Source organism: Eptatretus burgeri, chromosome 15, assembly GCF_056783735.1.
Source record: "Eptatretus burgeri isolate ZD-2024b chromosome 15, Ebu_testis_v1, whole genome shotgun sequence".
In the NCBI taxonomy this organism is placed as follows: domain Eukaryota; kingdom Metazoa; phylum Chordata; class Myxini; order Myxiniformes; family Myxinidae; genus Eptatretus; species Eptatretus burgeri.
The window spans coordinates 16,325,626-16,352,947 of NC_140975.1; the positions used below are offsets into that span (position 1 = coordinate 16,325,626).

At 48.6% G+C, this 27,322-nt stretch overlaps 1 long non-coding RNA gene across 1 annotated transcript; it reads left to right on the plus strand.

Moving 5' to 3' along the window:
• Window positions 1–206: 206 nt before the first annotated feature.
• On the plus strand, window positions 207–22,360 carry LOC147011626 (uncharacterized). Its single transcript, XR_015051723.1, has 2 exons — window positions 207–387; window positions 19,488–22,360. It is a non-coding gene; the product is annotated as an uncharacterized LOC147011626 (long non-coding RNA).
• Window positions 22,361–27,322: the final 4,962 nt, after the last annotated feature.

A 27,322-nucleotide genomic window follows, 5' to 3' on the forward strand; every position in this document is an offset into this window, starting at 1 on the left:
AGAGATGTCCATTATACAGGGGGTCCATTATAACGAGAGTCGACTGTATTTGGAACATAATGTGAAATGGGGAATGTCATCCTCACTCGCAAATCGACGTAATAACACCTTATTCTTTATCTTCAATTTCTCTTGTTATTGACAAACTAATGAACTTACCTTATCGACGTTAACCCTACAATATATGAGTAATTTAAATTCAATAGTAAAATTGCAAAATGAAGATGAACACGAGAAGTTAATTCTTAAATGCGGAAGTGGCTTGGGGGGGGGGCGGAGGGGGGCTTGCCGCAGATTTTGTTCACCTTGACACGACATGGCGGGTGTTATTGCGAAAAACCTTTTGAACAACATCAAAAGCAAGGAATTCCGTGATTACCTTTGCAGGTGGGAGTCACGTACGGTTGTGATGTTAGTCGTAAAAAAAAATATTCCGCTGAGGTATCGGTGTGAGAGATGAAGGAGCCATGAACTTAAACTTCGGTGGCGTCATGTGATTCTGTCACAGTTATATTGTACTGATAAAAGGGATGAGAGAAATCAAACGCCGTGAATAACAACTCCTTTTATTGCTCAGCTTTACACTGTATTTTAAATATCACTCTCCCCAATGTTTAGAACACATGCTTCAAATAATATGTTGTTTTAACCTCGACGTGGTTGCATTTGACAGCTCGCCAAATCCAATCTTCAATGGGTGACCAAACCATAACCCTCAATCGGTGACCTTACCATAACCCCCAATCTGTGACCTAACCATAACCCCCAATCGGTGACCGAACCATAACCCCCAATCGGTGACCGAACCATAACCCCCAATCGGTGACCTAACCATAACCCCCAATCGGTGACCGAACCATAACCCCCAATCGGTGACCTAACCATAACCCCCAATCGGTGACCTAACCATAACCCCCAATCGGTGACCCAACCATAACCCCCAATCGGTGACCCAACCATAACCCCCAATCGGTGACCCAACCATAACCCCCAATCGGTGACCCAACCATAACCCCCAATCGGTGACCTAACCATAACCCCCAGTCGGTGACCTAACCATAACCCCCAGTCGGTGACCTAACCATAACCCCCAGTCGGTGACCTTACCATAACCCCCAGTCGGTGACCTTACCATAACCCCCAATCGGTGACCTAACCATAACCCCCAGTCGGTGACCTAACCATAACCCCCAGTCGGTGACCTAACCATAACCCCCAGTCGGTGACGTAACCATCACCCCCAAACGGTGAACTCACTCCGAACCCCAGGGCCAGCCCTCGATCAAATGACACTCCAGGCAAAGGGCATCAATGGTACCTGCCCCCACCCTCCCCCCTGTTTGTTCAGCTTTTGAATACCTTATGGGGGGGGTAGCAAGGGCATGCAGTGGTGAGAGGATAACGAGGGCAGGCAGTGGTGAGGTGGGAGTGAGGGCACGCAGTGGTGATGGGGTAGCGAGGACACACCGCGACCTCGTCGCCGACCGCCGTCCTTCTCGCCTCGGACCCGAGCTCCTTTGCCTCTTCCCGCAACTCTTCTCAGCCGACTCCAGAACCCAACTTCACTTCTTATAGGCGGGCAGGAGCAGCTAATATGCAAATATTCGGATCAGGATGACCTCGGGGGCGGAGCCACGCTCGCCGATTGGTCGGAGCAAACGGGGGCGTGAACCTCCCCTGATCCGAGAATTTGCATATATCGATTTCACACAGACGCGCCTGGAGGCGGGGCCAAGTCGCCCGCGCTTGCTAATTGGACGGAGGAAAAGTGGGCGTGTAGCGTTCTTGATCCGAATTTTCCCTCGGAAAGGCCGCTATTTGCGCTCGCGGCTCGGTGCGTTCGGCACCAATCACTGAACGGGCCCGAGACAGCCCGACGCTCAGTGTTCACAGGTCGTGCGGGAATGGCCGTAGGAGGAGAGAGGTGAAGGTGGTGGAGGGTTTTCGGTGGTGGTTTGATGGTTATGGTGCCGTTTGGGAATTGCAGTGATGCGTTGATGTGGGAGCGAGTTGTGAAGGTAAAGGTCGTGGCTGTTGGCGTTGTTGTTGTTGTTGTTGTCCGAGGGTTGGAGCGTGGTTGCAGTTGGTGACGATGGCTGGCGTGGTGGTTGTTGTGTGATGGCGGTTGAGACGTGGTTGGTTCAAAATAAAGATAGAACAGAAAAAATGGCTAACTCAAAGTGTCGCAGCCCGAATGGATCACATAAATTCCCTCTATACAATGGGTTTGGGCTCACTACACATGTACTTAGAGATATCTCACCTACGAGCCCTTCATGGTGTAATGCGAATTTCCACAGCCGTAACACTACCCCCTCCCCTTTTTACAGACTCGTCCCGAGTCGTCAAATTTTCGTGTGCCATCATGTGTAGTTCTCCCCTAGTACGTTTTACCTACGGATCCCTGAGTGCGACATTCATGGTATTCGTGTCCCCAAAATAAATAACCTGAGGGCTGAGTAACTAACTAAACAAACCCACTCACTCAGACGACTTAAATAAAATTGCCGGCGCTAGACAGACATGCCGGGGGCGCACTCATATTTACAGTACATATTACTTCGAAATTCTACACTAAACCATGGCCCAGGATCAATGGACTCTGCAAAGAGAAAAGCAGTTAGCAGGGAGCCAGGCTGCTCGCATGCAGTCTCTGGCTCATGAACCAATGCAGGTGACGGGGAACGTGGCCGGCTGCTCACACGCAGTCCACGGCCTCCCCCTTTTAAATGGGAGCAGCGAACAACGGCGCATGGGCTGCGCAAATGCAGTCTCCTTGTGCGGCTGCCTACAGGGCAGTCCCGGCAGAACAGTGACCGGTGCGGACTCAAGCCGACACAAACAAGGAACGGTGGATGGATGGATGGAAACAACACGATGCACGGGCCGCCACTGCAGGCCCGTGTTGTAGCTGCCAACAGGACAGTTCTTGCAGCTTGCAAACTGTTGCTTGATGATCCTGGTGCACATGGCAATGAACAAGGGGCGGGGAAATCGGAACAGAACAGGGGCAAAAAGAACCGCGGGTAGCAGGCATGGCATGGCAAAGGTAGCAGGCAAACAGCCTGCAGAACAAGGCCGTTGCAGGCAAACACAGCCGGCAGACGAACTGGCCGGCACAGGCCTTGCAGTAAAAACAGCCGGTAGATGAACTGGCCGGCACAGGCCTTGAAGCACAGCAGCTGCAGACGATCCGGCCGGTACAGGCCTCGCAGCAAAACAGCAGCTGCTGATGAAGTGGGCCGGCCTTTGCCTTGCAGTGGAGGTTGGTGGAGGGAGTGCGGTGGTGCTGGCCACTCAGAAGGTGGGCTCGGACCTACCTACCAGTCTCCCTTCCAACCTATCGCCTTTGCCTGTCACTGTCAATCCCACTCCCTTAATTTGGAAAACCCAATTTAGCCCAAACTTATTTTTTTGTTGTTTTTATTTTCATCCTTACTTCCCCACTATAATTCGTCCCCTAACCCCCTTTACTGTCCTCGTTCGGCTAACCTATCTCATCACCTAGCCTACTCCCAACCCCTACGTTCCCTTCCCGGAGGGGAATAAGGGAGAGCTAGCGTCCTGTGTTGAGGCCCAACTCAAGCCTCAGGATGGCCTCCTCGGAGTTCAGCGATCTTTACCCAAAGTGGGTCCAGCGGCCCACAACGAGAGCGAAGGGATGGATAGTGCGGAGGGGTACACTTCCTAATCTCCCCTAACCATTAACCTTTAAACTACCCCGTGGCTTTCAACAAGTGCCTCTCGCTTAATCTATTGGTTCTAACAACCCAGATTCCCGTCGCCTGTGTTGGTGTCCTTACAATTTCGGGCCTCGCCCCCAATTTTCTTCCCGTGCCCTCACACGGTCTCATGGCTGGGACGCGTGGCTCCCCTTGGCAGGCACGACCCTCTGCCGATTCTCCGACGATGGCACCCCCGGGCACTACACTGCCTCCGAGCCTACCAGCTCCCTAAACACCGGGGAGTGCCCCCCATGGCAACTCCCCTGAAACGCTCACGTAGCAGGCTGGCTTCCCGGGCCCCTTTCTGAGGGTCACCCGTGCCCACAACACTGCCCACGCGGCTAATGGCACCCCGGCCCCCACACCATGCGGGCGCACCAATGCCCACTACGCTATCCCGGCCCCCCCATGGGCCCTTGGTCTACCGTGGCCGACTAGCCCGGTGCCCGGGGTACCCACTCAGCGATACTCACCATTCGTAGCCACGCTCCAAGCCCGTCAACAGGGCTCCTGCACCCCTCCAAATGGGTATCGAGCCTACATTCACACCAACAGCAAAACGACCTCCATTTTGTCAATTTAACTAACCCAGCTTACTCACTCTACACTGACCCCGGGGTCCCTTGGGCGGGAGTCACTCTTCCCCCCAATCACTCATCGCACCATGCATTCCTCATTCGCTCCATTCACACAGACCCGCTGTCCTCACTCACTCACCAAATACGTTTTCCATTCCATACTTCTCAACTCACACCGCTGAATCCTGCCATCCTTCTATCTGCATCCCCAAACTAACTCGTGCTCCCTCGTAATCCCTTACACTACAGCACGTTCCTTTTAACACTACGTAGCTAAACTATGTCCCCACTACACATTCAAAGTCTGGCACTGTCCCCAATCCTTATTTTCAGGGGGGGATTTCATCCCTCCCCGCGGGGCTCGTGAACTCGTTGCAAGGCTCTGCGAGCCTTGCGCCTCTGCGGGAGCGGCTATTCCAGCACCGACTCCTCCGGCAAGACATATCCATGAGGGCGTAAGGTCGCCCTTGTAAGGTCTCAGGTGGTCCGCGTGGACGATCCGGGGAAGGGCCCGTGGTCCCATTTTAATTTTTAGGACCACGTCACTGATTTGCGCCAGGACGACCCCCGGGCCGTGCCAAGGTGAGGTGAGCTTCGGGCATCTGCCCTTCCTCCGCGGGGGTTAAAGAACCAAATCTTCGCCCCCAGTGGGTATTTGCTCACCTGGCTCCGGTGGTCGTACTTGCGCTTCATCTTTATGCCTGCCTGTTGGAGCTGGTGTCGTGCGAAGGCATGGACCTTCTCCAACCGACGGGCATAGCCCTCCCCCGGGGGCCTATCAAGCCGCTCAGGCGTCGGACCGCTCAATAAATCGACGGGGCTTCTCAGCTCCCGTTTATACATCAACAGCGACGGACTACACATGGTAGACCCGTGCTGGGACGTGCGATAGGCCATCAGGAGGTACGGGAAATGTTCGTCCCAGTATTCCTGGTTAGTTGCGTTGAAGAGGGCCAACTGTTGGACCAGGGTCCTGTTGAACCTCTGCACCATGCCATCAGACTGTGGTCTCAGGGGCGTTGTCCGTGTCTTTCGAATTTCCAGGAGTCTGCACACCTCTTTTAGTAATTCGCTCTCAAAATTTCATCCCTGGTCCGTGTGCAGCTCCTGCGGAATCCCATACCGGCATGTAAATCCTTCTACGAAGGCCTTTGCCATGACCCCTGCTTCCTGGTTGGGGAGGGCAAAGGCCTCCGGCCATTTGGTGAAATAGTCCATAATTACGAGGATGTACTTATTACCCTGGCGAGTGGGGGCAGTGGTCCCAAAATGTCCATGGCCACTCGCTCAAGGGGGGCCCCAACCTGATGTAGTTGGAGTGGGGCCCTCATCCTCTGTGGCGGTCCCTTTTTTGCAGTACAGGCGTCGCATGCTCGACACCAGTTCTGTACATCGCGCCCCATGTTAATCCAATAGAACCGCCGGCGGACCCGAGATTTTGTTTTGGTCCTGCCCAAATGGCCGCCAGTGTGGGTACCGTGCACCTGTTTCAAAATTTCGGTCTTAAACTCATCAGGGACTATCACCAGCCAAGAAGTTTGTTCGGAAGGAATCTCCACCCACTTGCGATACAAGATGTTGTCCCTCATTTCTAGGGTCCTCCACTGAGCCCAGTATGCTTTTGTTCGCACTCCGAATGGGGCGATCTCCTCCCCACTGGGCCTCCTGTTTTCCTGGACCCATTTGTACACTGGCCCTATCACGGGGTCTTCCCGCTGGGCCGTGCTCCATGCCAATCCACCAAATTCCTCTCCCGCGGTTAGTGGCAAAGTTGGGCGTACCACCCGGGCCGCACGGACTGGGAGTTTCGGGGAGGTGTCTGCCAATTGGTCCCTCTCCTCATGTATAGTGCAATATCTGCAGTTTTCTCCAAGACAGGGGTGTCGAGAGAGCGCATCGGCATTCCCATGAGCCTTACCGGCTCTATGGACCACACTGAAATCGTACTGCTGCAACTTTTCCAACCACCTTGCAATCTGGCCTTCCGGTTCCTTGAACCGTAAGAGCCATTGCAAGGAGGAATGATCAGTTCGAACCAAAAATTTCCTCCCGTACAAGTATGGGTGGAAATGGCTCACGGCAGACAGCAGAGCCAATAGCTCCTTGCGAGTTACTCAATAATTTCGTTCGGGCCTACTCATGGCCCGACTGTAATACGCGATCACTCTTTCCACGGCCCCCTGTGTCTGACACAAGACTGCTCCCAATCCTTCCTGGCTTGCATCCGTGTCCAGGGTATACATCACGTCATCGGTGGGGTACGCTAACACAGGTGTGGATGTCAAACACCCCTTTAATTTGAGGAAGGCCTCCTGGCACTCCCCTCTCCAATTAAATCTCAACCCCTTCTCCGTCAACCGGTGAAGGGGCCTGGCTATCTCCGCAAAGTTTGCCACGAAGCGCCGGTAGTAGGAGCAAAGTCCCAAAAAGCCCCGTACCTGTTTAACAGTTGTAGATACGGGCCACTCCTCTACCGCTGTAATTTTTCCAGGGTCGGTCTTCACCCCCTCGTGGCCCATCACGTGTCCGAGATAGGCCACCTCTGTCGCGAACAAAGTGCATTTCTCCGGGCTCAACTTTAACCCTGCCTGCCTGAGGCGCCCAAACACCTGGTCCAAATTGGCTATCTCCTGGGTGAATGTTTTAGCGTGTACCAGGACGTCATCCAGATACACCAGGCATGACTGCCACGGCATGCCGCCTAGTACACACTCCATCAGTCTCTCAAAGGTGGTGGGGGCGTTACATAAACCGAACGGCATCACAGTGAACTGATACAGTCCCTTCCCTGTGGAAAATGCCGTTTTCTCCTTCCCCGTCTTATCCATCTCCACCTGCCAATACCCACTCTTGAGGTCCAAAGTTGAGAACCATTTAGAGCCTGCAACGGCGTTGAGGGTATCGTCAATTCTAGGCAGGGGATAGGAGTCTTTGAGTGTCACGTTGTTCAGCTGGCGATAGTCCACGCAAAAAAGCGTGGTCCCATCCTTCTTTTTGACCAGCACAACCGGTGACATCCAAGGACTTCCCGAGGGCTCAATGACACCTGCCTTGAGCATCTTTTCAACCTGTTCATCAGCCTCCTCTCTTTTGCTCCATGGGCACCTTCGAGCAGGCTGACGGACAGGCCGGGCCCCATCGGTGTGGATCTGATGTTGCACCAGGCCCGTACGTCCAATATCCTCGGGTGACAAGGAGAAGATCCCCATGTGTCGGTCGACCAGTTTGTATAAGGCCTCCCGTTGGGCATCCTCCAAATCTACACTACTCCGATTTACCATCTCGCAAATGGGACCGGGCCAATTCCTAATCAAGTCTGGAGACTCCCTCTCGGGCCAGTCTGGCTCGACGTTATCGTCCCTCAGCTCTGCCACCTCTTTTACTGGGGTGCAATCTGCCACCTTCGTGCCCTTCCTGATAGTGCGTGGTTCCGTGCTAACATTTATCACCCGAACGGGCACTATTGGCCCGTCGGTACTTACCAGGGTGCGGCCCACGACTAAACCCGGGGTTGGGCCGGTAGTTCCGCCAGGCCGCAGGAGCCCTGCCACGTTGGGTGTGCTCACCACTGGGCCGGGACCACCGCCTCGGCACCCGGGGGAATGACCACGGAGTCAGGAACCTCCAGCTCCACCCTCTCATCCGTGCTCACGCCCCCTAACGGCAACTCCTCACCACCCAACTGCATGACCCCCCCCCGGCCCACGTCCATCTTACAACCACCGGCCGTTAGCACATCCAACCCTATTAGACATGGGTCGCACACCTTCGCCACCCAAACCTCTATCTTTGTTTTCACGGTACCCAATTTAAACGACATGAAACCAAGTCCTTTGATGGGGGCCGTTGCCCCGGTAGCTAGCTGCAAACTATGGTTTTGCAGACGGTGGATCTCATCCCAACCGTTTGGAGTGGGGTGGGAACGAGGCCCCTTTTTTGCACTATCTCAGCGCGGGGGAAAGGGGGAATTGTTGATGCCCTGGGGGAGGAGAATGGCTGGCTGGCTTGGGTCCCGCGACGAGCGATCCCACACCGCGACCTCGTCGCCGACCGCCGTCCTTCTCGCCTCGGACCCAAGCTCCTTTGCCTCTTCCCGCAACTCTTCTCAGCCGACTCCAGAACCCAACTTCACTCATTCCCCTTGCGCTTGCCTTCTTATAGGCGGGCAGGAGCAGCTAATATGCAAATATTCGGATCAGGATGACCTCGGGGGCAGAGCCACACTCGCCCATTGGTCGGAGGAAACGGGGGCGTGAACCTCCCCTGATCCTAGAATTTGCATATATCGATTTCACACAGACGCGCCTGGAGGTGGGGCCAAGCCGCCCCGCGTTTGCTAATTGGACGGAGGAAAAGTGGGCGTGTAGCGTTCTTGGTCCGAATTTTCCCTCGGAAAGGCCGCTATTTGCGCTCGTGGCTCGGTGCGTTCGGCAGCAATCGCCGAACGGGCCCGAGACAGCCCGACGCTCAGTGTTCACAGGTCGTGCGGGAATGGCCGTAGAAGTAGAGAGGTGAAGGTGGTGGAGGGTTTTCGGTGGTGGTTTGATGGTTATGGTGCCGTTTGGGAATGGCGGTGATGCGATGATGTGGGAGCGAGTTGTGAAGGTAAAGGTCGTGGCTCTTGGCGTTGTTGTTGTTGTTGTCCGAGGGTTGGAGCGTGGTTGCAGTTGGTGACGATGGCTGGCGTAGTGGTTGTTGTGTGATGGCGGTTGAGACGTGGTTGGTTCAAAATAAAGATAGAACAGAAAAAATGGCTAACTCAAAGTGTCGCAGCCCGAATGGATCACATAAATTCCCTCTATACAATGGGTTTGGGCCAACTACACATGTACTTAGAGATATCTCACCTACGGGACCTGAATGGTGTAATGCGAATTTCCACAGCAGAAACAATATAAAGATGTGTTGTTGTAATGTTATGTTAATATAAAGATCTGTTATTGTTGTAATATAATGTTAATATTAAAGATGTGTTATTGTTGTAATGTAATGTTAATATTAAAGATGTGTTATTGTTGTAATGTAATGTTAATATTCAAGATGTGTTATTGTTGTAATGTAATGTAAATATTAAAGATGTGTTATTGTTGTAATGTAATGTAAATATTAAAGATGTGTTATTGTTGTAATGTAATGTTAATATTAAAGATGGGTTATTGTTGTAATGTAATGTTAATATTAAAGATGGGTTATTGTTGTAATGAGCCTGGTGTTGGCTTCGTGGTTGGAGTGGCTGGCTTGGGATCCGAAGGTCCTGAGTTCGAGTCCCGTTGGCTGCTGAATTAACACCAGGGGGTTGACTCAGCCTGTCATCCTCCCGAGGTCGGCAAAATGAGTACCATTGTTCTGGTCCCGGTGTATGCCCCGGTTAGAATCGGTGTACCCTATCCCTGTGTGCCGTAAGAGGCGACCAGGGTTTGCGTCAGGAAGGATATCCGGCCATAAAAACATTGCCTCAAGAAAAAGCTAACCCCTGCTCGGCAGGGAAAAATGGCTGTAAAAACGACTGTTTTTATTGTTGCAATGTCATGTTAATATTGTTGCGAGCCGGGGGTCAGATAAGAAGACAACTAGATGGGGGAAGCTATCTTGGCTCCCACCAGACTCCCCGGAATTGTAGGCCGTCGCACACGTCTAATTCCGTGACGCGGCGGGTCGCTTAACCGACCGTGGATGCCAAAAACTCAACCGTGTGACCAAGGGTCCTCCCATCTATGGGTTATTCGGGTTACCTAATGAATCACGTGATTTAATTACCGGGGAACACACCCTCGGTACGCCTTGTCTGAACCGGATCACTCCACCGGATCGGATCACATGCAGCCGAGCGACACTGCCAAGGACGTACCGGCTAAAAGGAACGGATCGTTGGGAATAAAGTCCCTGCTAAACTAGGGTTCAGACCATGCTGGATCAATGGGAGAAAAGACAAAAACGAGCTGGGAACATTCCTCATAATAATTTATTACAATGGGCGAGGAAATGTATGTGGTACAATAAACATTCATTGGGGTGTGTTGTGCAGAGATAGGGGAGAGAGGTGTGGTGCAGCAAATAAACAAGCAACTTACAAAAGCGGACACAGAGCAGACTTAATGCGAAAATAATAACAATAATAATGATGACAATAACGATCGTCTGCAGTCTTACTTAAGCAGACAAGTGCCAGGACACACACATACACGCACACACAGACACAGAAAACCCGATGAAGAGGGAGTATTGCAACAAGAAGGGAGAGGAGTTGAGGTCACGATATTGGTACCGTCCTACTTGATTGCACGACGTGCCACCAATACGTTTCAGGGGGGGGGGGGGTGGGGGATGCTCCATGGTGTGGCACCCGACAGCTGGCACATCATCTCTGGCTTCAGCAGCGCGTGTGGAGACTGTTTGTGAAGGAGGGGCTTGAGTGGAGAAGGGGCGGTGTCCAGGGTGCGTGGATGGAGTGGTATGCAGGTCCAGGTAGGTGGGTGGGGCCGACATCGTGTGGGCGGAGTCCAGGCAGCAGGAGGCGGGTCGTGGAGATGTCGAGCAGAGCGAGGCAAGGGTGAGGCCAGAGCGATAGAGCGAAAGAGTAAGGCGGAGGGACCGCTCCGACCATTATAGGACTTGCAGCGTGGGGGGAGCTGCGACTCCGAAGCGAAACGTCAACACCTGAATTGGACGCTCCGATTGGCCCCGACCCCTCATGTGGCTCACTAACTTTGGCCGGAAACTGCCTCATTTAGTTTCCGGTAAGGTCATCTCAGACAGTGGACATATTCCGCTCCGACCCCACGACATGACATGAATCGCCCACACCGAAATTGGCGCACGAATCGTCCTGCAAAAAACCCAGGGCCATGCCCTGGCGACCGGCTGAGGGTCCCGCATGCCCGCTCGGGTGTCTGACCAATGCCGATAACGCGCCCGCTTCGCACGCGCCAACGTGGCCCACACTCTACAACATTCCCCGGCTCGATCGCAGCTTCGCTGGCCATAGAAACGAGAAGACTTTCACCATCCGTCGTGAATCTGCTGCTGCCAGCGAGGGCCGAAGGTACATTGTTATGGATAAATCCATGCATGTTTCGCGAGCGGCGTACGTGTCTGCCTTCAAGCACATTCCATACAGTGTGAGTGGTTTGGCCATTACGCACGTGGCCAGCCCTCGCACGACTCTGCTGGCGTGTGCGCGGGGCGAACACCGATATGTGTCAGATATTTGGTTGAAAAGGAACGCACCGCTTTTACCTCGCATACCCGCATCTCGCCAAACATGGCATGAAGTCGCCTTTATCGGCCTCCGTATGCATTTCGTGCACCGTGAGCTCGTGCTGGCTATGTTTCCTGTATTGTGAAAAACACCATTCGTGCAGCCTCTTAAGAGATATTCATTCGTATGCCTTTTTAATGCAACCGGCAATCTTCTCCAGATCATCGGAAGCTCGAGTCTATAATCCGGACCGCCAAGTGCACTGTTTGACTCGCTGCACACGCTGGGTTTAGGGCTCGCTTAGGATCGAGGGATCTGCTCTGATAATGCCCACGCATCATCGTTTCCTCGCAGCGGCGCCGCACGCGCTGGCCTCCATGAGGGCCCATCTCACAGCGAAGGTGGGCGTGGCTCAGATTTAGCTCAGGAATAATCAGACGAAAAGAAGAGTAGTGATGAAATGAAGAAGAAATGATGTAAGCAAACCTAGCTATGAGATCATCGCAACGCACTCCCTTGTTGTCCCGCTAGACAAAAGGAAAGGGCCGATCTACACGTATATTAATGGAATAACTGTATTGGGACCACTATCTTTTGTTTGCATGCGGTTCCGAGAACCGCAACAATATTACAGATGTGTTATTGTTGTAATATAATGTTAATATGAAAGATGTGTTATTGTTGTAATGTAATGTTAATATTAAAGATGTCTTATTGTAATGTTAATATTAAAGATGTGTTGTTGTAATGTTATGTTAATATTGTTACGGTTGTGGAAATTCACAGAACACCATACAGGTTCCCCAGAGATCAGTTATGTCGATAAGTGCGTGTCCTGATTAGATTTCCCCACCAATGTCTAAAGGGAATTATTCATGTGCCGGGCTGTGCATCTTCAATTTGCTGTTATTCTTTTGCAATCATTATTTTAAAACAAACATCTCCTCACCTTCATCTCGACGGCATCGCCATCTTGCCAACAAACACGACGGCTGCCTCGTTGGAGCGAAAGCCAGTGATTTCTGCCACGTCCGCTTCCCACGGCCGGTGATTTCTGCCACGTCCGCTTTCCACGGCAGAATCAGATCAAAATGACAAAAGGGGCAGAGCCTGGGAGGGGGGGGGTGAAAGGTCGGAGGTGGAAGTCCAAACCCCCACCCACGAACTCGATAAAAGGCGGGGCTGAGACGCCCGGAGAGAGTGTGGTTCGGTTCAGTTTGTCGGTTGAGTTGAGGAGAGGAGTCGCCAGCAGTGGAGTTTGGAGCCTGGAGTCCAGCCAAGTCTGTGGTGCCGTGCGAGGTTGTGAGTCGGTGGAGGCAGCCGGAGAGTAGTCGCCAGCCAGCAACATCACGGTCCGAGGTGATCGGGCCCCAGGACGGTCCGAGCGATGCGGAGGAGTGAACGGGCGATTAAGAGAGCATCAACTCTAAGAGAGCTAGGCCCGTTCGCTCCTCTGAGGCATCGTCGGCCAGGTCCGATTAACTAGGCCGCACGGCTAGGCCTGGACCAACCGAGCTGCCAATACACCAGCTGCCGTGTTGATGACGAGACATACCGAGGGTCGCTGAACCAGGGCCCAGCGAGTCACCACGAGGGTGGGAGGTAACCTGCGCGGTCTCACGGAGCTCCTGCGGTCTTCACGGCTCCACGGAACATTAAAGGCCTACGGGCCCTGTTCTCTCCCTTTTCTTTTCTGGGGTTTTTGAATGAAAGTCTGTGGCGCCTTGTCCGCTAAGTAGAATTGTTATTAGTGTACGTAGTAAATAGACTTCGGCTGTAGGTCTTTTTGCTCGTGTCTTGTCCCTTACCCCCATTGCTTGCATATGTGCATTGTAAAATAAATGCCATTGTTTGAATATTCACCTGCTCGTTGCGTCCCTTCCTCCATTGAACTGCCACAATTGCGTTCGGAATAAATAGCTGTTTTTTTTTTTTTAATACCGATAAGCTAATCGGATCCAACGGGGCTTCGCGATAATACACCGCTCGGTAATCGCAAAACGGAGCGAGCTGCTTAGGCGGCTCGTTTCCAAGCAGGTCCTGTTGAAGTACAATCTCTCGGTAGTCTGCCCGCACGAATAATTAGGTAAATCGACCATTCGGCGATCGGATCCTGAAGCGTGGGTAGAGTATTGACAAGGTTGTGGTGTGCTTTAAAAACACCCGTAGCTGGATTTTGGCGTTGATCCCGAAAGCTACGACTGGATTGCCCGTCTGGTGGGCGCACGCGGCCGCGATTAGCTAAAAGTGTTCGCCCGCACGCTGAACGGGTGGAAACCACAACATTTGTGTCAGCGAGCGGAATTCAAACCTCTCCGTCTCCACACTAAATTAACGGGAACCGGATCAAGGGTGTGCGAGGCGACCCTCCGTTCCCATTAAATTCCGAGCGTGGAAATTTTTTATTTCCGATACGCAAAATGGCAGCTCAAGGCGAGCAGGGGCAGGAGGGATTAGAAATGATAGAATCTATGGCCCAGGACGAAATGACCATGCAGGACGAAAGCACCAATATGCAGGTTGACTATTCCCCGCAAATAAATGAAGTCCGAAATGGGCACGGGGGCAGCGGTGGCTTTTGACGCCCCCCCTCCGTCAAATCCCCCCCGCCCCCCGTCAAATCCCCACCCCGCCCCCGATCCTTGCCGAATCGGCTCAGCCGAGTGCATTTGACATGGTCCAGTTGTTTGCAATGCTGGCAGAAATGAATGCATATGTGCAACAAATGAATAACAAAATGGATACAAATGCGCAACAAATGCAAAGTTAAATGAACAAAATGGATGCAAATGCACAGAAAATGAAAGAAACTGTAAAATAAATGGAAAACGACATAAATAAAAATGCGTGCAAGATGAACTGCAAAATGGAAAAAAAATGGATGAAAAAAGGGGTGAGATGCAGCGCATGGGGCGAGGCCTGCAGACGGGCATAATGGCGCCTGCATGTGGAGTGCAAAATGGCGGCGCCACTTGGGAGAGACACCGAACCGATGAGGGGGAGTGTGGATTGTGTCCGGCCTGCGATGGAAAAGGGCGAGGTCAAAATAATGCGGGAGACGTGTTGGGCGAGACTCGTAACGGTAGAAAAAGTGACAGTGACAGAGAGGGAAAAATTATATGGTGTGACTGAGACGTGTTCGAGACACGGAGAGACGAGGGAAATAATAAAGAAGACAACGGAAACAGAGACGCGGGAGATAGACCGAGTCGAGAATGAATTTAATAAAACGAAGGAGGAAACGGAGACGAAGAGCCAGGGAGAAACTAATGAACGCGAGAGAACGACGAAAAAAAATAGAAGAAACGGGAACGCAGGAGGTAGAGGAAGTGATAGTGGAGACGACGGCAGAGATAATGGAGACGCAGGAATTAAAAGAAATAACAGAGACACGGGAGATAGAGGGTGAATTAAAGGAAACTAAAGACGGACACACACACACATGGAGTTAGCGAGGGACAATGAGGGGGAGCTCGGGGAATGTGTCGTGACCCGATGCAAGCAGCAGGATAGCCTTCTTCAGGAATTAGGGGAGGGAATGTTCCCCCTTGAAGCGGATCGCGACCAGGTGAGTCCGGTCGAGCTTTGCGAGTTAGAGGGGGCGAGTGCTGTGAATGGGTACACACGGAGCTTGGGGGATATGGAGGCCCCGGGACCCTTTGTGGTAGCACGAATCCCCAGCGTGGTTCTTCCGGTGTGTGTGGTTTCGAAATGTGTGCTGGAAAGCGCGCATTGCGTGGGTGTAATGGCGTGCGTGGGTGAAAGGCCGTGTGTGAGAGAAACGGCGTGTGTGAGGTCGCTGTATGTAAGGGAGATGATGGTTGGTATGCGAGAACATGCAACCGCATGTCCGAGTGAGAGTGTCATGGCGAGGTGTGTAAGCGTCATAGCACGCGGGAGTGCGTGCGTTGAATGGCGACGAAGACGGGACCAGACGAGGGACGAAGGCCGAGTAGCGGCCATAGCTGTTTTAGGGACCGTGCCGGATTCGCACGGCAGCGCGCTCGGGGTCCGTGCTGTGCTTCGCACAAGACCGCCACGGGCGCGCCTATGCGAGTGAAATCCGGTCCGGAAACGCACGCGGTGGATGTAAGCCAATCCCGTGGACGGACAGAAGTTAGGCTGGAATATGAATTTGGATCGGATGGGTTCTCTAGGCGAGCGTGCGTGTAAAGCTCCATGAGCAGAGCACATGTGCTCACGTGGGGAACCCTTCGAAACGCAAGGCTTGCTTGGGATGCGAAGAGTGACGTCGTCGCTGCATGGTTGGAATCGTACGCTGCAGTCGTACGACTCGGCCAGGGTTTGAACTGCTGATCTCCCAGACTCAGAGAGGACGCTCAGATGTTTGAATTTTAAAAATGTTACGTTCTGCTCCCTCGCTTGACACTCAGAAATTGGACCATATAGCACAGATAAATAACCATAGGACAGTATCTCTTGAGAGAGCTGTGGGTATATTTGAATGCAGGGAGCAACAAGAATGGCACTCGGAAGAGCGCATACCTCCGCCAGGCTGAACAGTTTACATTTCGTGTCCCACTGATGGGTCGGATCTGCATCCGGACCAATTTGTCCTTTGTCATACACCAAAACCTAATCTGCTTGGTCTTGTCACCTACCCAACTCAGCCACCAAGTTTCGTTATAACCTGTCCACAACTTTTTGAAATATCGTGCCATGCAGTGTATCGTTTTTTGTTGCCCTATCTCGAAATTGTGAAGAACTTATTTGAAACATAGTATCTGGATCCGGATCTTCACCAAAATCGAAAAAAAATCCTCCTTGTCACACACCCAACCTGTCCACCAAGTTTTGTCTGAATCCGTCCATAACTTAGAGACATGCTGCTAAGAGACAGGAATTTAGACAAACGGGTGGAAACATTTACGTCCGGTTACCTTCAGTGGTGGTCACGAGATGGCATTGCCGACACCTAGAGTGTACCAGGATGTTACTTCCTCAAAGGTCAATGGCTGTATTTGTCTTGTGTTAAAACTCAAGTCCTGTTTTGTCCGATGTGTCTGTTCTCACTGTATCGTGCCTTCATAAAGTATTCACACCCCTCGACTTTTGTCACATTTTGTTGTTGCAGCCTGAACTTAAAACGGATTGAATGTAATTCTTTGTCAATGATCTACACAAAATACCCCATAATGACAAAATGAAAACACATTTTCAGAAATTTTTACAAATTGATTAAGAATGAAAATCTGAAATGTCTTGCGTCCATAAGTATTCAACCCCTTTGCGATGACGACCTAAATTGAACTCGAGTGCGCCCAATTTCCTTTGATCATCCTCGAGATGTCTCGAGAACTTGATTGAAGTCCACCTGTGGCCAATTCAATTGATTGGACATGATTTAGAAAGAAACACACCTTTCTATATAAGGTCCCACAGTTAACAGTGCATGTCAGAACAGAAACTCTACCATGAAGTCCAAGGAACTGTCCATAGAACTCCGAGACAGCATTGTGAGGAGGCCTAGATCTGGAGAAGGGTATAAAACAACTTCTTGAGTGTTAAAAGTTCCCAAGAGCACAGTGAGCTCCATCATTAGGAAACGGAAAGAATTTGGAACTACCTAGACTCTTCCGAGAACTGGCCGTCCGACCAAACTGAGCAACTAGGCAAGAAGGACCTTAGTCAAGTTAGTGACAAAGAACCCAATGACCACTCTGACAGAACCACAGAGTTCCTTGGCAGAGATGGGAGAACCTGCTGAGAAGGACAACAGTCTCTGCAGCACTTCACAAATCTATACTTTATGGGATAGTGGCCAGACAGAAACCACTCCTGAGAAAAAGGCACATGACAACACACCTGGAGTTTGCAAAAAGGTATGTGAAAGACTGCGAGCATGAGGCAAAAGATTCTGTGGTCTGATGAGACAAATTTAACTCCTTGGCCTACATTGAAAGCGCTACATTGAGCGCAGCTCATCACTCATCTAACACCATCCGTACCATGAAGCATGGTGGTGGCAGCATCATGCTATGAGGAAGATTTTCAGCAGCAAGGACTGGGAGACTTGTAAGGGTAGAGGGGACAATGAATGGAGCCAAATACAGGCAAATCTTTGAGGAGAACCTGTTTCAAAGTGCAGAAGACCTTGGCCTGCGGTGAAGATTTAAGTTCCAATAGGACAATGACCCCAATCATACAGCCAAGGCAACACTGGAATGTCTTCAGAACAAGAATGTGAAAGTCCTCGAGTGGCCCAGCCAAAGCCCAGATTTGAATCCCACTGAGAATATGTGGAAAGACTTTTCGATTGCTGTTCATTGACGCTCCCCATCTAACTTGATGGAGCTTGAGCAAATCTCCAAGGAAGAATGGGAGAAAATCCCCAAATCCAGATGTACAAAGCTGATACAAACATACCCAGGAAGACTCGAAGCTGGAATCGCTGCCAAAGGCACTTCCACAAAGTATTCACTCAGCGGGTTGAATACTTATTAATGCAAGACATTTCAGCTTTTCATTAATTTGTGAACATATCTAAAAACGTGTTTTCACTTTGTCATGATGGGGTATTAGTTGGTCATTATGTGTTTATCAGTGACAAAAAATTTAATTTTAATCCATTGTAAATTCAGGCCGTAACAAAAGAAAACGTGACAAAATTAGAGTGAATACTCTCTGAAGACACTGTACGTGCATGATTTGTGTGTGACATCTCTAATGTGAGCCTTAGGCTGTGGAACACAAAAAAAGAAGATGTTTTATCATTTTTAGCTCGCCTGTTCGAAGAACAGAGAGCTATCGTGATACCCCCGGTGTGAGCGTGAGCGTGAAAATGTTAAAGTTTTTGGTGCACGTTATTTCCTTTCTAATGTTTTTATCTACCACACTATTTTTTACTGATTACAATATACAAATACATATATTGCTTTGAAATTATTTGGATCAGACTTCACTGCAATGCTTTATAAAAAATATTATTAGACAAGTCTTTTAAAAACGATAAATGTATAAACAGGCGAGCATTGGGTGGTTTTGACACCAACTCTCTGGTTATATTTACCTTCGCATTCTGCGAAAGGTTATGTTTTGGTCGGCGTGTATATATATATATATATATATATATATATATATATATATATATATATATATATATATATATATATATATATATATATATATATATATATATCAATCTTGTGATTCGTATAACTCAAAAAGTATTAAACCGAATTGCATGAAATTTGGTGGGATGATTGGTTATTAGCCAGGAAGCATTCGATTAGATTTTGGGATTGTTCAGGTCAAAGGTCAAGGCCAAGGTCACGAAAAGGTCAAAATCGTCTTTTTACGATAACACAGTCAATTTTTATTCAACTTGCATGCAACTAACGCCAAAATGTTCAGAATTCAACGCCTCATCTTGTGATATGCAATATGACACAATGACGCCCATACTCTTGTTACCGGTTAGGGGTCAATGGTCAGGGGGGTCACGACCTTGAAAAATATGCGGTTTTTGGCATAACTCAGTCAATTCTTATTCGATTTGCATGAAACCAGCATCAAACGAGATTACCTTCTCTTGTTGAAACGTTGTATTCACCGAGCTTGCGAGTGAAGACTCGCCAAAACGATGTGAGTTGATTGTTGTTTAGTCCGTAGCCCCCGAAAGTCGGGGGGGGGGTCATGACATTATAGATATGTGGTTTGTGTCATAAGACTATTCATATGAAACCAGTTCCCCACACTCATACCAAGAACAAAAAAAGTAGTGGCGGCGAAGGTATGCGCTCTATGAGTGCCCGTTCTAGTTTTTGTGTGTGTCAGCGATGTTTCCTTGAGATAAAATGAATAAGTTGTCCTTTGTCCTGCACAGTATGGGATACATCGTATACCATGTGGGACAAAAACAGCCCGAGCCACATGTTACCGAAACTGATGATGTTGAATCGTGCTTTTTGCTTTCCCGGTGTATCCGGTTTGCTGCCAACATATGTGGTTGAACTTGTGTTTCAGAATGGAAAATAAGGCGGCCACAGAATGTGTCCGGCCTCTTGGCGTCCAACTCCAACCCTCTTCAGTGATGATGAGCCGACGACATCAGCGGGCCGTATGCCGTTTGCCTTTCAGATAAAGCTTAGTGAAACCTTCACCCTCACCTTACTTTCTCTTCACTTGGGCCTTTTCTTTCTTGCATTTCTTTCCGATCCATTTGGTTTTTTTTCTATTCACCCGATCTCTAGGTTTGTTTTTATTTTAAACAAGTTCTGACTCCTATCTTTGATTCAGTTGTCCTTCTCACCCAAAATCATGTGCATCAACCTTTTTTGTATCATTACCTTTTGCAATTTGGACTCGAGTGTAAAAGCTCGGCACACACACACACACACACACACACACACACACACACACACACACACACACACACACACACACACACACACACACACACACACACACACACCTAGGCCCTCCATGAGCAAAAATAATCGTTTCTGTTCAATCGAAGTGCACATTTATCGTTTATGTGCCGGAAGAAATTAAAAACAATGAAAAAGAAAATTCTGGGACTCACCTGTTCAGTAGGTGGAAGAAGGTTTCTGCTCTGGCTCTTGTTTCCCATTGATTGAACGTGGAATACTTGCAATGATATTATAGTGGTTCGTCACATGTAAATAGGCAGCCAATGTACATTGATGTGTTGTGTGTTTTGTTTTGTGACTGTGGTTTTAAACTGTTTTGTGAACCTCATCCTCCTACCATCTCGATTATCTTTGATTATTTTTCTCTCCTCTCCCCACAGTCTCATCTCTGTATCTCCTGACGTAGTGACAGTAAATGAGATTGGCTGTCATATGCTGCTGCTCATTATGGCTATACGAAGAATGTTGTGCACAAAAAATAATTAAACAACGGTTGTCGTCAGCTCACCGGTGAAATCGATGGGACATGTGGGAAATGTTTTCCACGTAAGGAATCCGAGGGGCCTACAAAGTATAGTTTTGCGTGAAATGAAACAGGTCGCAGTATCCGCACATAAATGCAGAGGACTGACGGCTTAATGCATAATGCTCTGCAGGCCCGTGTGCTCTGCGATGCAAAGCACCAGAAGGATGGATTTCGAAACCCCCCTTTGCGGCAAGAAAGGGCATTTCACTTACTTGATGGAACGTACAGGTGCTGTCATTTTTTTAAAACAAATCCTATACATCGCATAATCATGTCTTCTGTTTGCCTCGTGTGTTTGTGGTTAGACTCCTTTTCCGAGCACTTATGTTGTCCGACACTGCGCTAATCACTCATTTGGCACAGTTCATCCTGTGCAAGTTCAGCCGAATGTCCATCCAGGCCTCTGGACATGTTCCCGGTACATGGGAGATCCATCCATCCATGGGAAGGTAACCTTCAGGTTTCATTTCAAAGACCAAAAAGCAACAAACAAACAAGCAGTCATAGACTGGTACTTACGAAATCGTCAACTTGACCTCTGACCTTGTCTAATAAAAGCTGTCTCTAGAGAAGGTAGCGACGCAAACCAGAAGTTTCTACGATGATTCTGTACCAAACCATCAAAAATCGTAACGTCGACCAAAGCAAAAATCTCCATTTCTCCACGCAATTATTTAATATTATTTTATCAAAGTCATAAAACCGTAATATTCGGCCATCCACCAACAATCTTTACATAATCCGACGGCTTAGCGAGTCAGGCATGCGACGATAACCTTTATTGGGATAAAAAATGACTTTTAAACACCATCTTTATCGAAAACACCACAAGCGCGCACACGCAAAACCTTTACATGACTCAACGACACGTCTGCGCGAGCGCGCTGCACCATGTGACGAGCCGTGACGCGGTGAGTGAAATATTTTTTATACAATCTTAAAACGTCTCCAAAACATCCGATTTTACCAGAATTTCGACAACCGAGTGTTAAGCGTCCTAAGCGATCGCAAAAACCGAAGACAAAATTAAAATTGAAGTTAAAACGAACTCGTAACGTCGACCGAAGCAAAAATACTCCATTTCTCCACATGAATTTACGGAATTATGTTTGACCTCACTGTGACCTTGACCTTTGACCGATTTTGACCAACATCTAATCAGCGCGAGCCATCACTGTCCTGAATCATCTGGTGTAATTTGACATTGGTAGCTTCTTCCGTTCTCGAGTTATCGTGCCTACAAACAAACAAACAAACACACAAACAAACAGAGGACGGAAGTCATCAATATATTTACGAAATCTTTAGATTTCGTAAGTAACAAGCCGTCATAGACTGGTACTTACGAAATCATCAACTTGACCTCTGACCTTGTCTCATAAAAGCTGTCTCTAGAGAAGGTAGCGACGCAAACCAGAAGTTTCTACGATGATTCTGTACCAAACCATCAAAAATCGAATGTTTGACCTCTGTGACCTTGACCTTTGACCGATTTTGACCAAAATCTAATCAGCGCTAGCCATCACCCTCCTGAATCACGTGTTGTAATTTGACATTGGTAGCTTTTTCCGTTCTCGAGTTATCGTGCCTACAAACAAACACACACACAAACAAACACACACACACACAAGCACACAAACACACAAACAGATGATGGGAGTCATCAATTTTCTTACGAAATCTTTAGATTTCGTAAGTAATAATAGCAGCTCAGAAGGAAATTGTCGGCCTTGTCTTCTTGCACCGTGTTCGATCAACAAGCACGTGGCTTAAATTATGACGTCATAGATTGTAGCGAATGTGATGGTTTCATCGCACTGTTTAAACCTGTAATGGTCAGTTCCAATAATGATTTTGATCGAATGATTATCTTGTTTACTCATTGCCCAGAATGCTTGCACTGTACTATTATAAGGCTTGAATAAAATCATTGAAACTTTGCTTGTCCCTGATGTGGATTTTAATTACAGGATTCAAACCGTCTCCAGCTTTGAATAGATAGATGGTGACCACTTCTCACATCACAGGTGGAGATACATCTTCGGCTCCTCACAAACCCGACACCTTCATGGCAATAGACGAGGTGATTGATTGATTGAGGACTCTTGTTATCAATATGTGATCATCTTGTTGATGAGGGGTTGTGTACTCGAAGGTGTCATGCAAGCTGCTCATTGTCCTTGTACGTATAAAATCGGTTGTGACAGTGGTCGGTGATCGTTATAAGCATTTAAAATGGAACATCTTTAGACCGTTCGCCCTCGCTTAGAGGTACACATACTCAGCTCAGCTGTATAGCCTGGGTTTGAACCTGAACCCAACTATAAACTGCCATCCTGATGTTTCACAAGCAGGGTTTCATTTGAAAGACCAAAAATAAATTTATTTTAAAAGACCATCGGTGATGAGTGTGACGTCCTTAGGATGGACGTTAAACTGGACATTCCGTCTGACAGCATGATTTGGTGGACGTGAAAGATCCCACGGTGTCCTTCGCGAAGTGTTGTCGAGTTATCGGCGGCACCCTGAACAAATTGCATATTCCTGATGTAACCGACAGGAAGCACTGCAGCAGTGACACAGCTTGCACCCCCAGCAATTTATGCTACCTGCAGCCATGTGCTGCGTACAAAAGAAGGAGGCTCCAGCTGCTCGTAATGTAATCTCTTAAGGCTAGCAAAGTGTTTACACGAATTGGCATCTTGTAAACCTTTGGTTTTAGAGTACAGGTTTGGTGGACAAAGCTTCCCTGGCAGGTGGTTCCACATGGGAATCGGTGCTGCAATTCAGCTGCTGCTATGAGCAACTGTGTGGGACTTTGGAAGGTCAAACATTTTGGCATCTGCTTCCTCATAAAGAAATTCAGCTTCTGTCATTGAGGACTCCAGAACGTTGTCTCCCACTGTCGACGTTATAACACGGACAAGTACCGAGATAAGGTGTCTGCGGTGGAGAGGGAAGATGTGGATGTCCTTCTGAGGTGGTCCATCCTTGAAGGCTTATTATTGGGACAGTTCTCTTCTGAACATTCTCAAGATTACCCATCTTTGTCTTTCTTGCAGACATCCATGCCTGTGGTGCGTAATCCATAACGAAGTGCACCTGCACTTTGTTCACATTGATTCTTCCTTCCTGGTCCAGCTTGGAAACGAGTTTCTGTAAGACTGACATCTGCCGTCCTGTTTGGATGAATAGTACGTTGGGTTTTTAGAGTCCTTGATGGGTCCTTGATTGGGGGTCCACCATAATCCCCAAGAGAGTAAGTTGTAATAACTGCTGGAGTTTCACAGCCTCAAAAAGGACAGGAGGTACAATATGCTCTCGTACTTCTTGGGTCAAATGTGACTTCATTCACGGTTACCCTTCTCAAGATTTCTTGGAGATGTCCATCCGGGGGAGTAGTTGTCTCTACATCCGGTGGAACAGTATCGAGATGTTGGCAGTGCTTTTAGGTACCGTAGCTTGAGCATGGATGAGTGATTGTATGCATTTGTGAAGAGTGTCTGTGGGGGGGGGGGGCGTGGGGGGTGGTCAGGGAGTGGTGTGTGCTTGATGTGTGTTTCTCACCCAAGAATCGCCTTCATCCACTCCTTTCTCCCCCACCCCTGAAAGGTAAAAACAACCAAAAAAAAAAATACATTTTGAGTTGTTTAAAAAAAAAAAAAAATTGGTGTGGTGTTGATGTGGCACAGGCGGCAGGTATGACGGGCCAAATGGCCTCCCCACGTCTGGATTCCTTGTGTAAAGGTGTATAAATAAAAAAAAGATTGCGGATTTTACCCAGCGTCTTGAACACCATCCTGTCGAACACGTTATATTAATTCTTCATCTCTGGTGTTTGTGTCCTTTATGACGTCCTTAAAAACAGTACATTTCCTGTTTGGAATTGCTCTCAATTTTTTTTTTTTTTACCTGCAAGATACAGAGTCAAAATATTATCCCACGTGATCAGGATGAATTCTGAGCCCTCCTCCCCCCCTCCAACCCCCAATTGTGGACAGTCTTTTTGGCTGCTGGTTGCATCATTGGTTGGGGGCATAGCTATGTCACTGATTCAGTGCCCCTATTAACAGTACACAATGGTGCTCATTTCACTGACCTCGGAAGGATGACAGATTGAGTCAACTGATGGTGTTAATTCAGCGGGAAAACAGGGCTCAAACTCAGACCCTAGGATCCCAAGCCCCGACCCTAACTGCTAAGCCAACACCAGGCTTAATTCTGAGCCAACGTATATTAAAACAGCAAACTTGTCTTCCAATTCGTGTTCAAAATATAACATTTGATTTCATATTTACCTGATGTTGGCTTAATGGTTACGGTGGTGGGCTTGGGATCCGAGGATCCCAACTTCAAATCCCACTCGACGTTGAATTAATACCAGGTGGGGTTGACTCTGCGTGTCATCCTTCCGAAGTCGGCAAAATGAGTGCCAGCGTGCTGGTATGCTGCGTCGGAGTGGTGACCCGTCCAGGATTGTGTCCAATAGCCAAGGAGACAGCTTTGGCAGCACCAACGCTCTACACAGAGTATGGTCTCGATGGATGGATGGATTTAAGTATGTTGTTCCTCGATCATAAAGTGATAAGACAGACGGACATGAACCAATTGCTGAACCCCACCTTTCACTTTGTGTGCGCAGGGTAATGATGTCATAATGTCCACAAAGTGAATGCAGATAGGCCAGCTGACAAAAAGGATAATATGATGGAATCTCCATAAATCCTCAGCAGCCTCAACCACACCTCCACCGAGCACGACACTCGGTAGAGCGCGTACCTCAACCAGGTTGAACAGCTTACGATTTGTATCCCACCGTTCGGTCGGATCCGGACCTGAACTAAAAACGAATCGGCTTGTTCTCATCATCTCCCAATTCATCCAAGTTTTGTCATAATCCATAAACAACCTTTTTCAAGATATCAAGCTATATATCATTTTCGGTTCCATCTGTCAATGGTGAAGAATCACTTTCAAAATGAAATTCTCGTATCCAGATCCGGATCTTCACCAAAATCGAATCAATTCTTCCTTGTCACACACCCAACGTGTCCACCAAGTTTTGTTCAAATCCATACACAACTTTTTGAGACATCGTGCTATATATCGTTTGTGACCCGATCTCTCAATGGTGAAAAATCACTTTTAAAAATTCTCGGAGTCGGATCCAGATCTGGATCTTCACCAAAATTTAATCAGTTTGTCCTTGTCACACACCCAACCTGTCCACAACTTTTTCAGATATCCTGTTCAAGGACAGACAGACGTGAAAACATGATGTCCACACACCTTCGGTGGTGGAGGTAATTGACATACTGTAGTTGTTGTAGTCGTGGTCGTCCATGCTCCCTGCTGACTTGCATACACCTTGTCACAACCTTATTTTATCAGTTCCCTCATAAGGAACTTCAATGCAAGAGGCCATTCAGCCCATCAAACCTGCACAATGGTCGCCAACCTATGGTTGTCCGTTCTCTATCCTTTTTGAAACGCTGGGCATCAACAAAGCAAGCAGCGCAAAACATTTTACAGCGTTTGGTGTGATTCTGTCCGAGGTTCGAACAGTTCACCTGGCAGACTCAGAACAAACATTACAACATGAACACCGCTCGTCTGGTTCGAGGACCTCACATCTCCTGCTCTGAACGTCATTCGTGGACATCGAGGCCATGAACTGCCCACAACCCCAACAAGTAAAATGAACTGAACCCATTTCATGTTTCTATTCATTCTCACCTGATCTGTTTGTCTTTACACGCAGAACAGCAGGAGCCGTCGATGTATTACGTATGTGGAAATGCTGGAATTTGTATTCCAGTACCACTCCCAAATCATCATCATCATCATCATCATTGCGACACAGTCGCGCTTCAAGAAATGATAGCTACCCTGGCAGCTAAGCTGCCATACGACCACCACCACCATCATCATCATCATCATCATCATCATCATCATCATCATCATCTTCCTTTCACGAACCGGCTGTTTTGTAGCTGAGTTGGGATTCGAAGCCAGGTGAGACGGCTTAGAGGTGAGTGTACATACCTCTTACCTCGTCTAGACTATTCTTCCAGCCCAATTTACCTCTTCCCTTCCATTGCACTGAAATCATCCTTTATTTATTTATTTATTCTGCCCCGTACGCCTCGACCGTGCGTACGTAATAAATAGATCTCCCATAAACCGTTTCCTTGTACCCATTTGAAATGATTCCGCAGTTACTGCTGAATGAATGAAGCCAAATGTGACCGTTTGTGACAATGGTTAACCTTTAACCTCATGGGGAAAAAAATTACAGAAGGTAACTGAAAGGGACATGGAGGACAGGCACGAGAGGAGACAGCTGTGCAGGTAAACGGACGTGGTTTAAAAAAAAAATTAATTAATTAAAACATTAATAATTTTTTTTAAATTTACTTAGTTAGTTAGTTATTTATGTATCTTTTTTATTAAGTAATATAAAAAAAATTTTAAATTAAGTTATTTATTTATCTTTATTTATCTTCTTTTTTTTTGAAAGGCCGTTCGGTCCACCACGCCCGTGTCGTGCCTTGAGCCCCGTTCAAGTACCTTTCAAGGTCGAATCGCTTGGCTTGCTTGTAAATGACTGCAGTTATTAAATAATAACAGTCCTTCACCGACGGTGCACACACCTGAGTAATAAAAAGAAGCGTCACGGACAGCTCAAACAAGGAACGGAGTTTTCCTTCCTGTGCGACGACAGGGCGGCGGTTCGGAGTCGGTATTTAATAAGCACGCACACTCCGCCAGCAATGATCACCAGGTGATGGCTGTGCCGCTCGGGTCTCGGGGGGCGCCGGCGGAGGACACGCCCCCCTCAAACAATCACCTCCTCCCCCACCATTTTGCCCCGCCCACTTCGCGGAGCTGCCAAGGTGTGG